At 45.0% G+C, this 7,136-nt stretch overlaps 1 pseudogene; it reads right to left on the bottom strand.

The window, feature by feature from the left end:
- Positions 1 to 6,371: 6,371 nt before the first annotated feature.
- Positions 6,372 to 6,807, bottom strand: LOC133746850 (small ribosomal subunit protein eS17-like; annotated as a pseudogene).
- Between the last annotated feature and the right edge of the window lie 329 nt (positions 6,808 to 7,136).

Raw genomic sequence — 7,136 nt, 5'->3', positions numbered from 1 at the left:
TGGGCAAAGAACTTGAAAAGAAATTTCTCTAAAGAAGATGTATAAATGGCCAAGAAGCACACAAAAAGATGCCCAACCACATAGATATTAATATAGCTACAATTTGAAATATTTATTTAGTTATTTACTTGAGAAACAGAGCAAGAGGCAGTTCCCATCTGCTGGTTCATTCCTCAAATGCCCACAATACTGAGGAATGGGCTGGGCCAAAGCCAGGAGCCAGGAACTCCATCCAGATCTCCCATGTGGGTGGCAGGAATCCAGTCACTTGAGCCATCATCACTGCCCGCCATGGTCTGCTTTAGCAGGAAGCTGGAGTAGGAGCTAGAGCTGGACATCAAACCTAGGCACTCTGATAACGGGACTCAGATGTTTAATCATCATTTTAACCATTAGGGTAAACGCCCACCCTAAAATAGATATAATTTAAAAAACATACAGGGGTGGGTGTTGGCATACAGGTTAAGCTGCTGCTCAGGATGTCTGTGCCCACACTGGAATGTCTGGTTCAAGTCCTGGTTCTTTGCTTCAAGTCCAGGTCCTTGTTAATGTATCTTGGGAGGCAGCAGACAATGGCTTAATTACTTGGGTCCCTACCACCCATGTGGGAGACCCAGATGCAGTTCTGAGCTCCTGACGTTGGTCTGGCCTAGCCATGGCTGCCACAGGGAATGAACCAGAAAATGGAAGCTCTCTCTCTGTTCTTGTCTCTTTCTCAATCTCTCTCTGAGATACTGCCTTTCAGGTTGATGAAAATAAATAAATAAACATTGAAGAAGTGCAGATAATAATAAGTGGTGACAGAGATGTGGGGAGACTGGAGCCCTTTTATATTGCTGATGGGAATGTAAAATGGTTCAACCACTGCAGAACAGTTTGGAGGTTCCCCAAAAAGTTAAACATAGAATTGTAATGTGGCCCTTAAAGAATCGAGAACTGGCATTTAGACAAGTACATGTACATACATATCCGCAACAGCACTATTACCATGGCCAAAAAGTGGGAAACAGCCCAAAAGTCCGTCAACACGGATAAGCAAGCTATAGTATGTACCAACAATGTCATTCAGCCATAAAAAGAATGAATTACTGACACACACAACAATGTGGATGGAACTTGAATAAAAGGTTGTACACTGTGTGATTCTATTTATAAAAAATATTCAGAATAAAAAATTCATAGAAAGAATGAAGAGGAGAAGAGAGGGACCAACTACTTAATGGGTAGAGGGTTCCTTTTTGGGTGGTGTGAATTCTTTTGAAGATAGAAGCAGTGATTGTACAACATTGTGAATATAATACATGCCACTGAATTTTTGCTTAAAAACACATGAATAGATCTTTTGAAAAGGAAGTCATATGCTATCCCTTTGGTGGTTTAAGATGAAGTTGAAGAACCGGTTTGGATCACAGCAGGAAGGGGTTTGGAATAAGTCTTCATGGGATACTAAATCATGATCAATCAAAAGCTATTTGTTATGAATGACCATTATCTCAGGAACTAGAAATGTAGACTAACAATTTTCTCTCTATAACAGAGCAGGTCAGAAGGTTACTTGAAGGAGCACAGACTGGGCACCAGGGATAGCAGGTTGGTGGATGCTTACTGACATCAGCATAGGCTGACCTAACTCACCCTTCTTGACAGTGATGGCTTTGCCAACAGTCTGTGATGCTCAGGGGCCCTCAGGGATGGGCACTATCAACCCTTGCTTCAGTGACTCTCTTTTGTCCATGTTATCTTCTTGTTTTTAAAGATTTATTTATTTATTTGAAAAGCAGAGTTACAGAGAGGCACAGAGAGAGAGAGAGAGAGATCGTCCATCTGCTAGTTCACTCCCCAAGTGGCCACATGACCAGAGCTGGGCTGATCTGAAGCCGGGAGCCAGGAGCCTCTTCTGGGTCTCCCACGTGGGTGCAGGGGCCCAAGGACTTGGACCATCTTCCACTGCTTTCCCAGGCCATAGCAAAGAGCTGGATTGGAAGTGGAGTAGCCGGGACTTGAACTAGCACCCATATGGGATGCTGCCACTGCAGGCTATGTCACAGCGCCAGCCCTGTCCATGTTCTCTTGATTGGCCAACCTTTTTGTTCCTCTGCACCACCCATCCACTCAACTTGACACATCCTTTAGACTTGGTAATGTCTTCAATTATGCATAGGAGCCACTCCTGTTTTCTTCAGGTGGTTTATGCATATGTCTGATCCCATTCACTAAATATTTTTAAAATTTTTATAGATATGGGAGGCAGAGAGACAGAGAGAGCTCATCTGCTGGCTCATTGTAACTGCCCCTAGCTTGGGCCAGAGCCTGGAGTTGGGAGCTGCTAACTCAATGTAGGTCTTCACAGAGGTGGCCAATACCCAGTTACCTGAGCCATTACCACTGCCTTCCAAGGCCTGTTTTAGCAGAAAGCTGGAGTCAGGAGCAGAGCCAGGTATCAGACCCAAGCACTGACATGGGCCATGGGCATCTTAACTGCTAGGCTAAACTCCTGCCCCTGTTATCATATTTACATTCAAGTGGTGTGTGTGTGTGTGCATGTGTGTGTTAGTGAGTACTTTATAGACTCCATGTAGTCACAAAGCAACAGAAACGCTTGGGTAATTCTCAGTTCAGTGCTTATCAATTAGTACTAGAGGCAAGGGTATTGTGGAAGTGGAAAGGGCAGTGAATTAAAATCACCCAGGGAGTTTTCTGAACTTTATATGGTTGACCTCCTGCCCCACTGCCAATTCCGATAGACTAGATGGTTGGGGTGGGTGGAATGGACAAGCATGAATATTTTGGATATGTTTCACTGGTGATTCTGAAAAACCTTTCTCCTCCTCACCCATCCTTGTAAAAACTAGCATGTACTTCCAAGGAAGCACGGACTCTGGGTAAGAGTTTGACACCATAGACCAATAGCAAAGGAACTGTGACTTTAATCTATGGATCCAGAGCCCAGCTGCTTTTGGAGAGACAGTGAACTCCCACAAGACTGCCTTGGATGCTGCTCCATCAGGCAGGTCTTTGCCACTGTTCTTGCTTCAGAACCGCCCACCTCCTCGAGGCTTGCTTTCTCAGGAAAGGCACTTACCCACCAGAGAGTGGGAAAAAAGAGGACTGACGGAAGTAGGAGCTGCAAGGCATAAAGGATTATCTGCCACCTGCTGATCGATTCTGCTCTTCAGCAGCAAAGACTGACACTAAGTGTCTTTCAAATGGGAAGCAAAGGGTGAGTGAATTCACAACCACTTTTGTGGTAGTGGAGAGAAAAGGCTGAACTTCCTTTAGGAATGGTCAAATCCCCCCAGGCCACTTGGAATCTATGCTGGCAAGATAAGCAAAATGCAATGCCAACTTCAAATTACTCCAAGTGCAGATGTCACTGCTTGTCAGTGGAGATGATCCTCTTCCACGGGAGATTAGGAAGATGAGATCAGAAGGAACTGGTATTTCTCTGGCATGCGAACAGCATTGAGTTGGCTTGATTTTTGAGTCTGGACAACAGGAAGACATGAGTGATTGTTAGTGATGGAATTAAAGTCTGTCAGCATGTCAGTAGGATGCTTCAGAACAGGTGACCAGAGCATGTTTGGTGGCAGTTAAGAACCAGCCCTGTCTCAGCCCTTTTCCCTCAGTCTCTCTTCCTTGAAGCAAAGACCCTACCACAGGCGTCACCCTGACAGGTGGCCGACTCAACACAGCCTGGACTGATTAAGTGCTTTAGAATTGCAGCTTCCCGAATGGGGCTGATTCCTTTGGCAGATACAGCCAGGTGTGGGAGCCTGCTCTCAAGCCAAGCACAAATCAGAAAGGGTTTGTTTTTTGCTGGGTTTGATTCATAACGTAGTTTGTAAACTGGCCAGATACGGCCTACAGTCTTTTTTTGTTGTTCGACATGATTTTTTCAAAATTTAATTTGGACCAGTGTTTGTAAATGCTAGTGTCTGTTCCCCCTCTCCCTCTAGACAGTTTGCCTTGGCTGCCAGCACTCACACTGCAGATGGATGTGCTCTTACACCCAGGGCCATCTGACCTCAGACCTCGTTTGGTGTGCAGGCAGCTGCCAACGTGTCCCGGACCACTTAAAACCCAAGGGAGGAAGCATCAGACATGTATGGAGAAAAGCCAGAGAACCCACAAGTGCAAACCCCTTCCAGTTGTATTAGAGAAAATGCATGGGAAGTTCCCTGGAGATAAATTGGAAGTCATCCTGGGAAATCCATGTCTACCAGATGGTAGAGAGTGTAGCGGCTGCTCTGTAATAATAATGCAGAAGTGGTTAGCATTGATCCCCGAGGAAACAGTTACCTCCCACTCTCAGCTCATTCTTAGGCTCATTGAATAGTCCTAATACAGCAGTTCTCAACTGAGGTGAGCCAGCTGGGGTTGAGAAAGTGTCTCTGGTATTGACACACGCCACCACACTTTCTGATTGAGAACCTCTGTCTAACCAGTCCCTACCACTGTGGAATCATTTCCTAGGGATGACAGCTCCTCCTTCAGAACCATACCTTGGCTCTGAGTGCCTGAGAATTTTCTAACTAAAGGCAGAAGGGTTTACCCTATGGCTTATTAAACTCATGGGGAGGAGCTGGTGCGTGAAGTAGCAGGTGAAGCTGTCGCCTGCAGTGCCAGCATCCCATATGGGCACTGGTTGGAGTCCTGGCTGCTCCACTTCCAATCCAGCTCTCTGCTATGGCCCAAGTCCTTGGCCCCTGCACCCATGTAGGAAGACTCAGAGGGAGCTCCTGGCTCCTGACTCCGGATCAGCACAGCTCCTGCAGCTGCAGTCAATGGGAGAGTGAATCAGCGGATGGAAGACCTTTCTCTCCCTCTCTGCCTCTCCTTCTCTCTCTGTGTAACTTCTGACTTTCAAATAAATAAATAAATCTTTAAAAAAGAAGCTAGGTCATCTGAATACTCTCAGGAACTCTCAACCAGGGCTGTTCTGCCAGGTAGCAGAATATCAGAGCGCTGATGTCAGCCCAGGACTCGGTTCACAGAAGAAAGTCCCCAATTTAAAAAGATGAAGACAACTTGCAGCTTTGACATTTTGGCATTATACGGTAAAATGTAAGACTCTGCTCCATGTGTTAGTGTATGTCTGTGTTAGCTCAGTTCCCTTAATCAGAGCAAAAACAACTCCCCTGTCGACAGTTGTTATTCTCCTCTTCCCATATCCATGCCTGTCTTTGAGGGAGAAGAGAGATAATTGTTTAAGCTACATATCCTCAAAATAAGGCTAAAGGTCAAGCCCCTCTCCCAAACATGCCCTTAACCCCTTGATAATTTGTGAAAGGCTGTGATAGCTATGTAAGCATTTTCTAAGATGTGGAAAATAAAACCAGAGAGAACACAACTATGAAAGATATTTCCAACCCAGTAGGAGCTCATTAAAGAACTTTAGAAAGTTACACTGTTGGCAAAACATAAACTTTATGTAAGAATCAGCCTCAAGAGATAACAATATTTCCTAAAAAGTTGGCTTGGCATTGTGGCGTAGCAGATAAAGCCTCCACCTGTGATGCTGGCATCCCGTATGAATACTGGTTTGTTCTGGGGTTGCCCTACTTCTAGTCTAGCTCCCTACAAATGGCCCAAGAAAAGCAGAAGATGATGACCCAAGTGCTTGGTCCCCTGCTACCCACATGGAAGACCCAGAAGAAGCTCCTGGTTCCTGGCTTCAGCCTGGCTCAGCCTTGGCTAGTGTGGCCACTTTGTGAGTGAAACCAATGGATGGATGGATCTCTCTCTCTCTCTCTCTCTGTAACTCTGACTTCCAAATAAATAAATCTTTTTTTAAAAAAGTTGAAGTCAGTGATAAATGTATTTATCTGAGTAGATTTTAAAAACTACTGTCTAATCTGCTTTATTTTTGAATCACGTACCTTCTGATATGCCAGACTTAAGGGCTTAAAAGTTGTGACAAGAAGAACAAGAAAGGCAGGGATCTCTTGACCAGAACCATGGCAGATTGTAGGTTCCAGAGTTAAGAGTTAAGGAAGGCCTGGGGAAGGAGCTGTCCACTCACCTGGTGCTGACGACCCCAACAGGTTACTGCAGTGAGGCTACAGGAAGAAGTAGTGTATGAGACAATTGTGGAATCCTGGGAAAGCTTTACCTAGTGAACAGGGTCGAGGGTATTCCTAGATAAGAATGAAATGCGTCTGAATCAGGTAAGGCCATCAAATCTTGCTGTCCTTGTTCTGTCCATATGTAGAATATGACTCACAGACATCATCAGGAGATGGAGATAACACACCCATGAATCTCACAAAAGGCATGTGATACAAAACTAACAGCCATTGAGCACACAATTGCCTCTGTTAGGCTCTTTACTTCCAACCACTCATTTAATTTTTTTCTTGGTTGTTCCACATTTATTGAAAATATGACAGCGAAGCAGAAAGGTTCAAATGGCTCCATATTTTGAAATTCATCCCAGCTGTAGGCTGAGTGACCTGCAGTTTGGACAGACTGCCAAAGTCCAAAAGCTTCAGCATTTCCTTAGTGTCAGGATCTACTTCAGAGATCTCCTGATCCAGGGCTGAGACCTCAGGAACAATAGTTGTCTCTCTTTTCTCTCTCCTCCTCCTGCAGCTTGATGGAGATGCCTCTCACAGGGCCTCTCTGAATCCGCTTCATCAGGTGTGTGACACACCTGCGATCTTGTTGCTGAGCTTCTTGCTAGGGATGATGGCGATCTCCTTGCACACATGCTTGTTGGTATGGAAGTTGTTTCCCAGGCAGGTATAGTACTTCTCATTGATGACCTGGGCTACTTTTTTAAATGGTTTTGATATGAACACGGCCCATGTTGACGGGTCCTGAGTGAAAGAGGACTCATTTAATCTTAAGAGACAGGTATAATTATCCCCATTTGAAGCTGGGGAAAGTAGGACTTGGAAATTTACCCCATGTCACATAGCTAATGTATGAAATATGTCCAGTTCCCAAGTTTGTATCCTTTTGCCATGCGAAATTACCTAGAATGAAAGCCAAGACCTGTGCAGTCTTGCCTAGTGGCTAGAAAGGAGGTGGTGCTGGGAAATCAGATTCAGGAAGCAAGAATTTAGGCAGAATCTGGAGACACTATGTTACTTCATCACGTCTTTTCTGTCTCAGATGGGCATCCAGGTGAAAAT

The sequence above is a fragment of the Lepus europaeus genome, chromosome 18 (assembly GCF_033115175.1).
Source record: "Lepus europaeus isolate LE1 chromosome 18, mLepTim1.pri, whole genome shotgun sequence".
NCBI lineage: Eukaryota > Metazoa > Chordata > Mammalia > Lagomorpha > Leporidae > Lepus > Lepus europaeus.
This window is presented reverse-complemented; position numbering and strand designations above follow the sequence as displayed.